Below are 16,990 nucleotides of genomic sequence, written 5' to 3'. Positions count from 1 at the left end.
CACATGCACTCGCCATACCCCTCACGGAATCCAAATGCGTAAACATTTTTAGACATTTATATTCCAGACTTCTTCTCACGCTTTAGGGCCCCTAAAAAGCCAGGGCAGTATAAATACCCCACATGTGACCCCATTTCGGAAAGAAGACACCCCAAGGTATTCCGTGAGGGGCATATTGAGTCCATGAAAGATTGAAATTTTTGTCCTAAGTTAGCGGAAAGTGAGACTTTGTGAGAAAAAAACAAAAAAAAAATCAATTTCCGCTAACTTATGCAAAAAAATAAAAATTCTAGGAACTCGACATGCCCCTCACGGAATACCTTGGGGTGTCATCTTTCCAAAGTGGGGTCACATGTGGGGTATTTATACTGCCCTGGCTTTTTAGGGGCCCTAAAGCGTGAGAAGAAGTCTGGGATCCAAATGTCTAAAAATGCCCTCCTAAAAGGAATATGGGCACCTTTGCGCATCTAGGCTGCAAAAAAGTGTCACACATCTGGTATCGCCGTACTCAGGAGAAGTTGGGCAATGTGTTTTGGGGTGTCATTTTACATATACCCATGCTGGGTGAGAGAAATATCTTGGTCAAATGCCAACTTTGTATAAAAAAATGGGAAAAGTTGTCTTTTGCCAAGATATTTCTCTCACCCAGCATGGGTATATGTAAAATGAAACCCCAAAACACATTCCCCAACTTCTCCTGAGTACGGCGATACCAGATGTGTGACACTTTTTTGATGCCAAGGTGGGCAAAGGGGCACATATTCCAAAGTGCACCTTTCGGATTTCGCAGGCCATTTTTTACACATTTTGATTGCAAAGTACTTCTCACACATATGGGCCCCTAATTTTCCAGGGCAGTATAACTACCCCACAAGTGACCCCATTTTGGAAAGAAGACACCCCAAGGTATTCCGTGAGGGGCATGGTGAGTTCCTAGAATTTTTTATTTTTTGTCGCAAGTTAGTGGAATATGAGACTTTGTAAGAAAAAAAAATAAAATAAAAATCATCATCATTTTCCGCTAACTTGTGACAAAAAATAAAAAGTTCTATGAACTCACTATGCCCATCAGCGAATACCTTAGGGTGTCTACTTTCCGAAATGGGGTCATTTGTGGGGTTTTTCTACTGTTTGGGCATTGTAGAACTTCAGGAATCATGACAGGTGCTCAGAAAATCAGAGCTGTTTCAAAAAGCGGAAATTCACATTTTTGTACCATAGTTTGTAAACGCTATAACTTTTACCCAAACCATTTTTTTTTTTGCCCAAACATTTTTTTTTTCATCAAAGACATGTAGAACAATAAATTTAGCGAAAAATTTATATATGGATGTCGTTTTTTTTGCAAAATTTTACAGCTGAAAGTGAAAAATGTCATTTTTTTGCAAAGAAATCGTTACATTTTGATTAATAACAAAAAAAGTAAAAATGTCAGCAGCAATAAAATACCACCAAATGAAAGCTCCATTAGTGAGAAGAAAAGGAGGTAAAATTCATTTGGGTGGTAAGTTGCATGACCGAGCGATAAACGGTGAAAGGAGTGTAGTGCCGAAGTGTAAAAAGTGCTCTGGTCATGAAGGGGGTTTCAGCTAGCGGGGCTGAAGTGGTTAAATACAGTGGTTTTAGTCAAGTATTTGAAATACAGCCATTTTTGGCAAACAAATTTAATTGAGGCCTAGTCTGGTTCAAAGCGTGTGAGATACACCCTTTAAATACAGTGGTTTTATTCGGGTATTTGAAATGCAGCCATTTTAGGCAAACAAATTTAATTGAGGCCTAGTCTGGTTCAGGGCATGTGAGATAAACCCTTTAAATACAGTGGTTTTATTCAGGTATTTGAAATACAGCCATTTTTGGCAAACAAATTTAATTGAGGCCTAGTCTGGTTCAGGGCATGTGAGATACACCCTTTAAATACAGTGGTTTTGTTCAGGTATTTGAAATGCAGCCATTTTTGGCAAACAAATTTAATTGAGGCCTAGCCTGGTTCAGGGCGTGTGAGATACACCCTTTAAATACAGTGGTTTTAGTCAAGTATTTGAAATGCAGCCATTTTAGGCAAACAAATGTAATTGAGGCCTAGTCTGGTTTAGGGCATGTGAGATACACCCTTTAAATACAGGGGTTTTATTCAGGTATTTGAAATGCATCCATTTTTGGCAAACAAATTTAATTGAGGCCTAGCCTGGTTCAGGGCGTGTGAGATACACCCCTTAAATACAGTGGTTTTATTCAGGTATTTGAAATGCAGCCATTTTTGGCAAAGAAATTTAATTGAGGCCTAATCTGGTTCAGGGCATGTGAGATACACCCTTTACATACTGTCGTTCTATTCTACTATTAATTAAACACCCATTTAGGGCAAGATCCTAAATTTGAGAAATATAAGGAGAGCGTCAAATAAGGAACGTGGCCCAGGTCGTGTTGCTGCTAGTGGAGCTCCTGTTGCAGGGAGAGGAAGTGGTCGATCTGTGCCAGCTACACGCACAAGTGAAACCCCTTCCTCAGGTGCGAGTAGGCAACAGAACCTGCAGTGGTATTTGGTCGGGCCTAATGCGGCTCTACGAATGGTGAGGCCTGAACAAGTACAGGCGATAGTAGATTGGGTTGCTGACAGTGGCTCCAGTTCCTTCACATTGTCTCCCACCCAGTCTCATGCTGAAAGACCAAAGTTGGCACCTGCAGCCGATGTCCATCAGTCTTTCACCTCCCTCCATTGCAAATCAGCCAAGCAGTATGAGCCCCAAGTCATGCAGCAGTCTCTTCTGCTTTTTGATGACTCTGTTAGCAGAGTTTCCCAGGGCCATCCACCTAGTCCTGCCCCAGAAGTGGAAGAGATTGAGTGCACCGATGCCCAACCACTTATCTTTCAAGATGAGTACATGGGAGGAGCATCGCAGCACGTCTCGGATGATGACGAAACACAGGTGCCAAATGCTGTGGCTTTCGAAAGTGTGCAGACCGACATGGAGGGCAGGAGTGAAGACTGGGTGGAAGATGATGTGGAGGACGATGAGGTCCTCGACCCCACATGGAATCAAGGTCATGCGAGTGTACTATGTGGTTTGGAGGAAGAGGCGGTGGTCGCACAGAGCCACCAGCACAGCAGATGAAGGAGCAGGGTGCAAAAGCGGAGCGGCCGTCCTCTAGACAGTACGCCTGCTACTGTCCACCGCAGCAAGGGACTGAGCACACCAAAGCCAGCTCCAAGGAGTTCCCTGGCGTGGCAGTTCTTCAGACAATGTGCTAATGACAAGACACAAGTGGTTTGCACGCTGTGCAATTAGAGCCTGAAGCGAGGCATAAACGTTCTCAACTTGAGCACAAGCTGAATGACCAGGCATTTAAGTGCAAAGCACGAGCTGCAGTGGAGTAGACACCTCAAAAACCAAGAAAGGTCTCTGGCTCCTCCTCCTTCCTCTTCTGCTGCAGTCTCAGCTTCTTCATCCAACTCTGGAGTGACAGTGCCACCTGCCACCCCGCAAACAGAGGATCTTCCAGCAACACCACCACCTGGGTCACCAAGCATCTCCACAATGTCCCACGCAAGTGTTCAGCTCTCCATCTCCCAAAAGCTCTAGAGGAAGAGGAAGTACACCCCCCTACCCACCCACGATCACTAGCCCTGAATGCCAGCATTTCAAAATTACTGGCCTTTGAAATGCTGTCATTCCGTCTGGTGGAGACGGATAGTTTTAAAGGCCTTATGGCAGTGGTTGTCCCACAGTACGTCGTGCCCAGCTGCCACTACTTTTCCAGGCGAGCCATCCCTTCTCTGCACAACCAAGTAGGGGAAAAAATCAGGTGTGCACTGCGAAACGCCATCTGTGGCAAGGTGCACCTGACTACGGATACGTGGACCAGTAAGCACGGTCAGGGACTTTATATCTCCATAACAGCACACTGGGTAAATGCAGTGGCGGCTGGGCCTGAGGTGGATAGCAGTTTGGCGCATTTCCTTCCACCACCGAGGATTGCAGGGCGCTTCAGTTTGCCTCCTGTTGCTTCCTCCTCCTACTCTGCTTCCTCATTCTCTACCAGCTCCTCATCCAGTCAGCGTAACACCTTCACCACCAACTTCAGCACAGCCAGGGGTTAACGACAGCAGGCAGTTTTAAAACGTATCTGTTTGGGGGACAAACCCCACACCGCGCAGGAGCTGTGGACGGGCCTTGAACCACAGACCGATGAGTGGTTGGTGCCAGTGGGCCTCAAGCCCGGCCTGGTGGTGTGCGATAATGGGCGAAATCTCGTAGCTGCTCTGGGACTAGCCGGTTTGACGCACATTCCTTGCCTGGCGCATGTGCTGAATTTGTTGGTGCAGAGATTCCTTTAAAATTACCTCGATATGTCAGAGCTGCTGCATAAAGTGCGGGCCATCTGCGCGCGTTCGGTGTTCTCACCCTGCTGCTTGCCTGTCAGTGCTGCAGCGTAACTTCGGCCTTCCCGCTCACCGCCTCATATGTGACGTGCCCACAAGGTGGAATTCCACCTTGCACATGCTGGGCAGACTGTGCGAGCAGCAGCAGGCGATAGTGGAGTTTTAGCTGCAGCACGCACGGGTGAGTCGCTCGGCAGAACAGCACCACTTCACCACCAATGACTGGGCCTCCATGCGAGACCTGTGTTCCTTGTTGCACTGTTACGAGTACTCCACCAACATGGCCAATGCCGGTAACGCCGTTCTCAGCGTAACTATCCCACTTCTATGCCTCCTTGAAAATACAGTGCTGGCGATGATAGAAGAGGATGTGGCACAGGAGGAGGAGGAGGAAGAGGGATCATTTCGCAGGGTTTCCGGCCAGTTATTCACAAGTGGTTTGCAGGGTGGGTTCCTGCACCCACAAATGCCAGGTACACAATTGTCCAGCCAGGGCACAGTTCTGGAGGATGACGAGGTGGAGGATGAGGCGATTGAGGAGGAGGAGGAACCATGTTCACAGCAGGGTGGCACCCAGAACAGCTCAAGGCCATAACTGGTGCATGGCTGGGGGGATACAGAGGACACAGACAATACACCTCCTCCCACAGAGGACAGCTTTATGTTGTCTCTGGGCAGCCTGGCACACATGAGCGATTAAATGCTGCAGTGTCTCCGCAACGACTGCCAAGTTGCCCACATTCTAACAGCACCTCAGAAGGCAGGATTATCACGGCCGAAATGTGGAAAAGCTTTGTCAGCACTCCACAACAACCAGCACCACCAGCTAATATGGAACGTCTTAGCAGGAAGCAGCATTTCAGCAACATGGTGGAGCAATATGTGTGCACATGCCTACACGTACTGAATGACGGGTCATTTCTCTATCCACATTTGTTTGCAGAGCACTTGCCATGCTCTTAACCACTTTTTGATGCCATTTGCAGCCCTCTAGCCCTTTCCATTACATTTTTACAGCCAATTTTAGTGCTCAAAAGTTCGGGTCAGGGTTCGGGGTCAAGTTCGGGTCAAGTTCGGGTCTTGAACTTTTTTCCGAAGTTCGGCCGAACCCGAACATTCAGGTTTCCGCTCAACTCTAATCATGATATGTCAGTGGAAAACATGTTTCATTCCCCCTCATCTTGAAAGTTGGCGCTCCACAAGGCTGTGTCCTGGGTCTATTGCTCTACTCATTATATATTTATGATTGTGTGGCTACCTCCAGTTCCTCCACAATTATTAGGTTTGCTGAAGACACTGTTGTGGTAGGTCTGATCTCTGATAACAATAAGGCCTCTTTCACACTTGCGTTGTCCGGATCCGGCGTGTACTCCACTTGCCGGAATTACACGCCGGATCAGGAAAAACGCAAGTGAACTGAAAGCGTTCAGTGTTACTATGGCAGCCAGGACGCTATTAAAGTCCTGGTTGCCATAGTAGTAGTGGGGAGTGGGAGAGCAGTATACTTACCGTCCGTGCGGCTCCAGAATGACGTCAGAGCGCCCCATGCGCATGGATGACGTGCCATGTGATCACGTCATCCATGCGCCTGGGGCGCCCTGACGTCACTCTGGAGCGCCCGGGAGCCGCACGGATGGTAAGTATGCTGCTCCCCCGCTCCCCGCTACACTTTACCATGGCTGCCAGGACTTTAGCGTCCCGGCAGCCATGGTAACCACTCTAAAAAAGCTAAACGTCGTATCCGGCAATGCGCCGAAACGACGTTTAGCTTAAGGCCGGATCCGGATCAATGCCTTTCAATGGGCATTCATTCCGGATCCGGCCTTGCGGCAAGTCTTCAGTTTTTTTTGGCCGGAGCAAAAAGCGCAGCATGCTGCGGTATTTTCTCCAGCCAAAAAACGTTCCGTTCCGGAACTGAAGACATCCTGATGCATCCTGAACGGATTTCACTCCATTCAGAATGCATTAGGATAATCCTGATCAGGATTCTTCCGGCATAGAGCCCCGACGACGGAACTCTATGCCGGAAGACAATAACGCAAGTGTGAAAGAGCCCTAAGATGGACTACATGGAGGAGTCAGAGATCAATCACTTCGTAATCTGGTGCTGAGATAACCATCTCAGTCTGAAAGTTAGCAAAACAAAGGCGGTGGTAGTGGAGCGTGTGGCCAGTTTTAAATACATGGGTTTACATATTACACAAGAATTATCTTGGGCTAATCATATCAACTTCTTGGTAAAGAAAGCTTGTCAGCATCTTTATCATCTCAGGCGCCTGTCGGATTTCAGGCTACCCCTCAGGATAATAAAGAACTTCTACACCTGTGTCATCAAGAGTATCCTGGCAGGAAACATTACAGCCTGGTTTGTAGGAGTAGCAAGAAACAGGACAGGAAGGCACTTTATAGAGTGGTGCTCTCGGCTGAGCGAATAATCCACACTGACCTTACTGACTTGCAGCTCATTTATAATGAGACTAGATATTAAGCCCATTACAATAACGGGCGCTAGAACGTTAGTGCATAAACATTAGTAGGAACAGTCTATATTAAATGGCACTGGCACTGACTAGTGGGTGAGACTGCTGGAACTGACTGGTGGCTGTGGCTGGTGGCCGAGACTTTTGGCTGTGGTTGTGACTGCTGGCACTGTGACTGGTGGCACGGACTGATGGCTGAGATGGCTGGCACTGACTGGTGGCACTGACTAGTGGTTCTGAGACTGCTGGCAGCGACTGGTGGCTGAGACTGCTGGCACTGACTGGTGGCTGAGACTGCTGGCACTGTGACTGGTGGTTGTTGGCGCTGACTAATGGCTGAGATGCCTGGCACTGATTGGTGGCTGAGACTGCTGGCACTGTGACTGATTGATGTGGCTAGTGGCACTGACTGATGGCTGAGACTGCTGGCACTGTAACTGGTGGCTGTAGCTAGTGGCAATGACTGATGACTGAGACTGCTGGCACTGTGACTGGTGGCACTGACTGATGGTTGAAACAACTGGCTCTGACTGGTAGCTAATACTGCTGGCACTGAGACTGGTGGTTGTGGCTGGTGGCACTGACTGATGGCTGAGATGGCTGGCACTGACTGGTGGCTGAGACTGCTGGCACTGTGACTGGTTGATGTGGCTAGTGGCACTGACTGATGGCTGAGACTGCTGGCACTGTAACTGGTGGCTGTAGCTAGTGGCAATGACTGATGGCTGAGACTGCTGGCACTGTGACTGGTGGCACTGACTGATGGCTGAAACAACTGGCACTGACTGGTGGCTAATACTGCTGGCACTGTGACTGGTGGTTGTGGCTGGTGGCACTGATTGATGGCTGAGATGGCTGGCACTGACTGGTGGCTGAGACTGCTGACACTGTGACTGGTGGTTGGTGGAACTGACTGATGGCTGAGACTGCTGGCACTGTGACTCATTTCTGTGGCTAGTGGCACTGACTGATGGCTAAGACTGCTGGCACTGTGACTGGTGGCTGTGGCTAGTGGCAATGACTGATGGCTGAGATTGCTGGTGCAGTGTCCCACTACCCACGTGGGTTCTGCAAAGTCATAGTGTTATGCTTTGTAGGCTTTATATAACCTGTTTTATGCTGCAGTGCATCTTTATGCATAATCCCTGCCTACAGGTGTGTTAGATTCCATTACACTGAGTCTACCACCAGGGGTAGACAACACATCCCATATATAGCCCAGCTCAGGCCAAGTTAGGCAGTTCAATCTTAGTTTTCAGTCTTCAGGGTTCAGTCTTGAGTATTCAGCCCTGAGCTGAAGTAGCCCACGTCCGGCTCAGAACTCTGCTAAGAGTTAGTGGACATCAGCTAGAAGTTTAGCTTCGGAAAATGATATTAATCCAGAAAGCACTAAAGAAACAGAGACCCAAAGGTTTATGGCCATCGCTATACGTGCCTTAGGACCTTTGGAGTTAAAAGTGAAGGATTTACCAGCCTCCGGCAGCCTCACTAACCTGCACTGTGATAACAGGGACAAGCGTAGAAGTCCTCTACCAGTAAGCATAAAACTTATATTATTAATAGCCTGAGAGACAGACATCACACCTGTGAGCAGTGGACCTCTTGCAGCTTTACCTCTGTCCCTCTTAAAGAGACTGTATTTCATATCTGGATGTACTAGAGACTGTTTTATACTTGGATGTAACCGTTACCAGGAGCAACGTTCAGTAAAAGTTATAAGCTAGATTGCACCATCCTTGTCTCAGTCTCCAAATCCCCAGTTAACACTACAGAAAATGGTTGAACCACCATAAAAGGTACTGGCACCAATACTACAAGGGACCTGGCCATAGGCACATTAATACAGACCATCAAGGGCACCTCGAACCACCATCTGGCCTGTGTCCCTTACACCAAAGTGTGCCCCAGAAAATTCCTGTGCCGTTCTCCTCTTCACTTATGCAGGTCTGCACAGGGATGACATAACTGTGAGTAACCAGAACTGTATGTACCTCGGCCCACCTAATGCACACACTGTGACCTCACATATAATTCCCCTGTCGGTCTGGCATACTGCACTGGCACTGTGAATGGTGGCTGTGGCTGGTGGCACTGAATGATGGCTGAGATGGCTGGCACTGACTAGTGCCTATGACTGCTGACACTGTGACTGGTGGCACTGACTGATGGCTGAGACAGCTGGCACTGTGACTGGTGCCTGTGGCTGCTGGCACTGACTGGTGGCTGAGACTGCTGGCACTGTGACTGGTGGCTGTGGCTGGTGGCACTGACTGATGGCTGAGACGGCTGGCACTAACTGGTGGTGCTGAGATTGCTGGCAGCGACTGGTGGCTGAGACTGCTGGCAGTGGCTGCTGTCAGTGGCTGAGAGTGCTGGGACTGTGTGGCTGTGTGATGCACGAACAGTAATGGTGGCGCTCCGACGTGGAGAGCACATCATAACCTGCGAGTAGCGGTGGTGATTGGCTGCCGCGCAGGTGTGGGCGGTGCGGGCGGCGTGCAGAATGCCATGTGATGATTGGTCGGTGTGCCGTGCGCGCTGGTGTGGGCAGCGCAGTTGCCTGTGGGGCAGCAGTGATTGGGCGGTGTGGGCATCATGTGTTGACTGGATTGCGCGCCGCACATGCGTAGTTCAATTATTGGCACACAAGCATTGACACCAGCAGCCCTGAGCACACACATAGTGCTTTTATTATAGTAGATATATATCCTCTATAATAAAATCACGCGCGTTTCCGTGCATGTTTGCTGATTAGTGAAGTGTGCATGCACGCAGTGCCCACCTCTGCCGTGCCTCCTCCTCCGGCTTCCTTTGCAGCCGACTCACACCCTGGGATTCGGGCCCTGCAACCGCCACCTGCCACATCGTATCCTTCACCGGACACTCCTACGCAGCGCCCACACCTGTGCATCGGGCAGAGAGTGGCCACGTACCTGCTCCAGCATCACATCCTGAAGTTCATAAAACTCCCAGAGAGCCTGGGAGGACAAAGCTGGGAGCACTGGGGACCTCTGATTCTGGACCCAGGGTATCTGTCAGCACAGGGGGCACATGCAAGTTCCCAGAGCGGCCGCATCCTCCTTGCTCCCATTTTACCCGAACCCCGCCCACCAAAGTCAGGAAATGGCTGTTCAGTAGCAAGTGAGGGAAGACATAGAACATTACACACGTATTACACTCCAACCCCCATCATTGTATACATATCACACAGGGATTTTATTATGTAAGATTACACTCCAGCCCCCATCATAATCCTACATAATAAAAGCCCTGTGTGAGTGCCCTGTGTCGGTGTGTGTGCTGTTTGTTATACTGGGTATGCGCGGCACAGGGACCTATTAGCACACAACGCTCCACACGCCGCCCGCACCTGTGCGCTGGCATGCTGCTGTGCCCATCTCCGCAGTGTCTCCTCCTCCCCATCCAGCTTCCTCTGGAGCCGCCTCACACCCTGGGATCCCCATCATTATACACATATTAAACTCCAACCCCCATCATTATACACACATATTACACTCCAATCCCCATCATTACACACACATTACATTCCAATGAGGGCTGTAGTGTGATTATGGGGGTTGGAGTGTAATATGTGTACAATGATGGGGGTTGGAGTGTAATATGATGGGGATTGTAGTGTAATATGTATACAATGATGGGGGTTGGAGTATAATATGTGTGTAATGCTCCCTGCCTGTGATAGCTTCCCTCACTTGCTACTGAGCGGCCATTTCCTGACTTTGGTGAGCGGGGTTAGGGTGAAATAGGAGCAAGGAGGATGCGGATGCTGCGGGGACTAACATGTGCCCCCTGTGCTGCCAGATACCCGGGGTCCAGAATCAGAGGTCCCCAGTGCTCCCAGCTTTGTCCTCCCAGGCTCTTTGGGAGTTCGATCAACTCCAGGATGGGATGCTGCAGCAGGTACGGGGCCACTCTCTGCCTGATGCGCAGGTGTGTAAGGGTGTCTGGTGAAGGATACGCTGTAGCAGGCAGTAGTTGCAGGGTCCGGATCCCGGGGTGTGAGTCGGCTGCAGAGGAAGCCGGAGGGGGAGGAGGAGGCACAGCGGAGCTGGGCACAGCAGCGGGCCTGCACGCAGGTGTGGGCGGGGTACTTGCGCAGTGCTGTGTGTTGATTGGCCGGTGCGCCACTCATGTGCTCTTCACTAATCGGCACACATGCATGGACGCGCACGCACACAGGGAATTTATTATATGTAGATGTGCTTGACCATGGCCATGAAGGTGGTGAAAGACTACAGACACCTCCTGCGGTCTTGGAAACTGTACCGCATTTTGAAAGCTAACACCGAGAGGATGAGGAACAGTTTCTTCATGTAGGCCATTCATATGCTGATTCAGAACGTCATAGAGGGACAGATAAATAAATGATTGTGCGTCCTGTAACTAAACAATCGTAAGACGTTTTTATTTTACTTTTAATGTTTTTAATGTAATGTTATGCTATTCATTCTTTTTTTTTATTGTAATGGAATGTTGCTTAAGCATTTTACCACACGTACTATGTATTGCGCTGTGTGTGACAAATAAACTTGAAAAACTTTTATATGTATGTTGTGATATATCTCCTGTTCATTTGCACTCTATTTGCGAATCTCTGTGGAAAGGGTTAATGAATAGTGTTGAGCGCGAATATTCGAATATCGAATTTTTTTCGCGAATATCGGCACTTCGCTAAATCGCGAATATTTCGAATATAGTGATATAAATTCGATATTTCGAATATTCGTTTTTTTTTGTTTTTTTTTTATTGTTATATTTTTTTCTTTCCCACTTCCCTAAAGTTGTTCTTACCTGTCCTTTGGATTCCTGGCTTCCTGGCTGCTCCAGTCAGTGCCCGTTGCCGCTTCTGCCGATTTCCATGCTCATGGAGCGTCCCCATCGCCATGGGAACATCTCCATATACTAGAATGTACTGTCGGATTTGAGAATTACATTGAAATCGCAATTCGATTATTTCAAGTTATAATAATCGAATTTCGATTTTAACTTAGCACTGCTATAGACCATATTAGGCTAGAATTAACCAATATGGAATATAGCAGTGCTAAGTTAAAATCGAAATTCGATTATTATAACTTGAAAAAATCGAATTGCGATTTCAACGTAATTCTCAAATCCGACAGTACATTCTAGTATATGGAGTCGTTCCCATGGTGATGGGGACGCTCCATAAGCATGGAATATGGCTTTAATGGCTTGGTAGAATTAGCGAATTGACGAATATATTCGTTATATTCCACAAAACGAATGTAACGAATGTATTCGTCATATTCCACAAAACGAAGATAACGAAGTATTCTGCATCTTCGTTTTAGCTACCTATTCGTCAATTTCGCTAATTCTAGCAATGATATAGGAAAGTTGACTATAGACGACAGCTAAGTATAATTCGCTATGCGATTATATGAGTGCTTTTTTTTTATAAATAGTATAATTATAATAATTATCAGGTATTATAATTATTCTATTTATTTAAAAAAAAAAGCAGTAATATAATCGCATAGTGAATTATACTTAGCTGTCTCTATAGTCAACTTTCCTATATCATTGCTAGAATTAGCGAAGTTGATGAATAGGTAGCTAAAACGAAGATGCAGAATACTTCGTTATCTTCGTTTTGTGGAATATGACGAATACATTCGTTATATTCGTTTTGTGGAATATAACGAATATATTCGTCAATTCGCTAATTCTACCAAACCATTGAAGCCATATTCCATGCTTATGGAGCGTCCCCATCACCATGGGAACGACTCCATATACTAGAATGTACTGTCGGATTTGAGAATTACGTTGAAATCGCAATTCGATTTTTTCAAGTTATAATAATCGAATTTCGATTTTAACTTAGCACTGCTATAGACCATATTAGGCTAGAATTAACCAATATGGAATATAGCAGTGCTAAGTTAAAATCGAAATTCGATTATTATAACTTGAAAAAATCGAATTGCGATTTCAACGTAATTCTCAAATCCGACAGTACATTCTAGTATATGGAGTCGTTCCCATGGTGATGGGGACGCTCCATAAGCATGGAATATGGCTTCAATGGTTTGGTAGAATTAGCGAATTGACGAATATATTCGTTATATTCCACAAAACGAATATAACGAATATATTCGTCATATTCCACAAAACGAAGATAACGAAGTATTCTGCATAGCTACCTATTCATCAACTTCGCTAATTCTAGCAATGATATAGGAAAGTTGACTATAGACGACAGCTAAGTATAATTCGCTATGCGATTATATTACTGCTTTTTTTTAAATAAATAGAATAATTATAATACCTGATAATTATTATAATTATACTATTTATAAAAAAAAGCAGTCATATAATCGCATAGCGAATTATACTTAGCTGTCGTCTATAGTCAACTTTCCTATATCATTGCTAGAATTAGCGAAATTGACGAATAGGTAGCTAAAACGAAGATGCAGAATACTTCGTTATCTTCGTTTTGTGGAATATGACGAATACATTCGTTATATTCGTTTTGTGGAATATAACGAATATATTCGTCAATTCGCTAATTCTACCAAGCCATTGAAGCCATATTCCATGCTTATGGAGCGTCCCCATCACCATGGGAACGACTCCATATACTAGAATGTACTGTCGGATTTGAGAATTACGTTGAAATCGCAATTCGATTTTTCAAGTTATATTAATCGAATTTCGATTTTAACTTAGCACTGCTATATGCCATATTAGGCTAGAATTAACGAATATGGAATATAGCAGTGCTGTTAAAATCGAAATTCGATTTTTATAACTTGAATTAATTGCATTGCTATTTCAATAGGAGAGTAGCCTTTAAGTTAAAATCGAAATTCGATTATTTAAATCGCATATTAATCGCGATAACAAGAATAATGACGAATATTCGATTTCAACGAATATAAAACGAATATTCTATCGAATATTCGCGAATTTCGTCGAAATCGAATATGGCACCTGCCGCTCATCACTATTAATGAATACTGATAGACTTTTGGGACTTTGAATGAGAAGCTGGCAACTTTTCACAGCTACCATAGGGTTTGAAGAAGAGCATGATTTGGAGGGAAAAAGCCAGACTTGTTTACAACCAAAACCAGACAGACTGAACTTTTGAATGTCTGGTTTAAGTTCTGTTATTACGTCTGAAAACGTGTTTGTGTCTGGAAAAACTGCTGTGTCATTGCCATTGAGTATCATTGAAGCTCTAATGCAAGTATATCAGGGACGGGAGTTGAAATATTGTAACTGTTTGTGCTGAGCTTCTTCACCTCACCCCTCCCACTATGTATATAACTTTATATAAGGAGAGCAGTCACAGCCCCTATTGTTCTGCAGTTAGGCATCAGTGCTTAGAAGCGAAGACTCTGCTAGTCTACATGAGTAACCAGAAGAAGACCCATAAATGAGAACGCTGAGCCACAGACCATGGTGTGGTACCAGCCTTCTGAGAGAGAGAGGGACAGCTAGCTCAGGCCTTTCCTAAGCATCAAACTCTTCTTCTGCCAGTGAGGAAACTGGAGAGGCCAGCTCTATGCCTCACCTGTATTGTTTTGCACATGAATTCCTCCATTAAAGAAGCACACTGGTTAACTGCAGATCCTGACTCCCTGGACTTATTTCCCCTTAGGGTGCACCATCCCTCCCAGAGAGCAGCGACATGTGGTGACACCTCGACGGTGTCCAGGGGACCCAGCGTAGCGTTGGGGCTACTCTAAACCTGGCCACTGCAGTAACAGGTCTCCTTTAACAAAATTGTGTTTTATTTCATAGGGGGGGGGGGGACTCCTGATACTCAGAAAGAGACCCCCAATGATAACCTAATTACAGGGTGTTTTGCTGCTGGAACCTCCAGCAATAAATTGCAATCTGCAGGGGAAAGCTGCTATAACTATTCAGTTCCTCTGCAGATACATCAAAAATAAAATTAAGCATTACACAACTTCCATTGAAATCAAGAGCTTGCCTGTGCATAGTTACCAACATTTCAGATGGCAAAATTGGGGCACAGAAGCCCTGCCCCAGGAATACCCCAAACCTGCCTGGAAACACCAAGGTATTGGCAGGGTTTGTGTTATCCCTGCCCATTTTGGGCTCAAGACAGCGCAAACTTACCAGGACTGTCTCTAAAATGGACAGTTGGCAATGATGCCTATGTAAAGCACGGGTGTCCCGTGTACTTATCTGACCACCTTTACATATCTCTCCCTAACACGTGTTGGGACTATACAATTATTTATTTACAATTGGTCACTAGGACCATAGAGGTCCCTGGTTGACACGTGTTACTAAGTCTAAAATTTTACATTTATTACTTGTCCTTAAAATGTTTCGAACACTACAATTAAAATAATCAGCTATGCTTGCTAGATACATTCATCATGGTGCCAATGACTCTGTTTACTGGGTGATCCCACTAGAGGGCGCTTGTAACTAATAGCTGTTTGAGGCTCTCCTGCCTATTATTACGGTGCCCCAGTGCTATGTTAATGCGCTCTGTTATTGGCACAGTGCGCTATTTTCAAACAGCAGTCGCCCTCATGAGGTACACTTTCTCTCTTTATATTATCAACAGATCATTTCCTAGCCTTGCATACACTGGCTAAAACACGCTATCTGCCCCCCGACATGTTTCGCCAAACACTTGGCGTCTTCAGGGGTTTGGGCAGTGAGAGAGAGCAGCCCATCCCTACGATAGACCATATAGCCGATAGAGAAGTCGGCCCAGTTCTCCAGGAACCCAAACCCCTCCTTCCTACACCAGTTCTTGAGCCACTTGTTAACCTCCCTAATCTCCGGCTGCATTTCTTGTGTGGCTCGTGGTACCGGTAGTATTTTGGAAAACACTACCTTTGAGGTCCTTGTCCTAAGCTTTTGACCTAAATGCTTAAAATCATTTTTAAGGATGCTCCACCTACCTCTAACTTTGTCATTGGTTCCGATATGGACCATGACTGCTGAATCTTCTCCAGCCCCACCCAGTAATCTGTCAACATGGTCCGCGATGTGTCGAACTCGAGCGCCAGAAAGACAACACGCCGTTTGACGATCCCGGTCATTGTGACAGATTGCACTATCTGTACCCTTTATAATTGAGTCTCCCAGTACCAGCACCTGTCTGGCCTGCCCTGCTCTCCAGGTCCCCTGCTTACTAGAGCTGACATTCCTCTGACTGGCAGAGGAAGTGTCTGGCTGCAGCAGTGCTCTCCCTGAACTGACATCTCCCTCATCTGCCAACCTTGCAAACTTGTTGGAGTGTGTCAGATCAAGACTAGCCTCCCTGGCATTCTTACCTCTACCCCACTTTCTAGCTGTTATCCAGCTAGCTACCTCACTTTCCTGAGCCTCCTCGCTACCACCCTCCCCCACATCTACCCCGTAGAGTGCTTGCTTAGTGAGCAACAAACTCTTTTCCAAATTGTCAACACTTCTCAGTGTTAAAACTCGCCTGATTAGATACATGATGTGCGATTCCAAACGGGCAAGATATGCACCCTTAAACGATACTTCCACGATTGTATACATTAGACAAGATGTGCACTGGACTGCACTGTCACTAATGGAACACATACTAAATGGGGATTGCGCAAGAAAAGAGAAAAAATACAATATAGTGCAGTGATAAGAATCTAATTTACTGTAGTCCCCTCCAAAAGTCCCTGAATCTCAAGTCACGTAATCTAAAGTCACACATTTAATACAAACACACACTTGAACTCAAACACGTGAATTCTCACAAACTCGCGTTGTTTGTCTTCTTGTATAAGTTCAGCTCTCAAACCAGACTGCTTTATTTACTCTGGATTCAAAAGGACCAAGCTGCCCTCAAGACTAGTGATGAGCGGCAGGGGCAAAATTTGAATTTGTGATATTTTGCGAATATTCATGATATATTCGTGAATTCGCAAATTCGAGATTATATTCTTGAATGCAAAAATCGGCAATGTATTATTCACGTAATGTGCGACAAAATACCGGCGTGGGGTAGGCAAATTTTCTATTGTTTGCTAGGGATGTTGCTAATCTGTGACAAAGCCTTCTCATTGGCCCACAAGCTAGAAGAAGCGAGGGATGATCACCTGATATGTACTGCATTTAAAAA

The 16,990-nt window shown here is 46.0% G+C and overlaps 1 protein-coding gene across 1 annotated transcript in view; it reads right to left on the bottom strand.

Annotated features, from left to right (window-relative positions):
• The window catches only part of PRKCG (protein kinase C gamma), a 635,634-nt gene that overhangs the window by 79,518 nt on the left and 539,126 nt on the right, over positions 1-16,990 (bottom strand). The window lies entirely within an intron of this gene.

Source organism: Bufo gargarizans, chromosome 2 (assembly GCF_014858855.1).
Source record: "Bufo gargarizans isolate SCDJY-AF-19 chromosome 2, ASM1485885v1, whole genome shotgun sequence".
Classification (NCBI taxonomy): Eukaryota; Metazoa; Chordata; class Amphibia; order Anura; family Bufonidae; genus Bufo; species Bufo gargarizans.
Note: the sequence above shows the minus strand (reverse complement) of the source record. Positions and strands in the feature narration are given on the sequence as shown.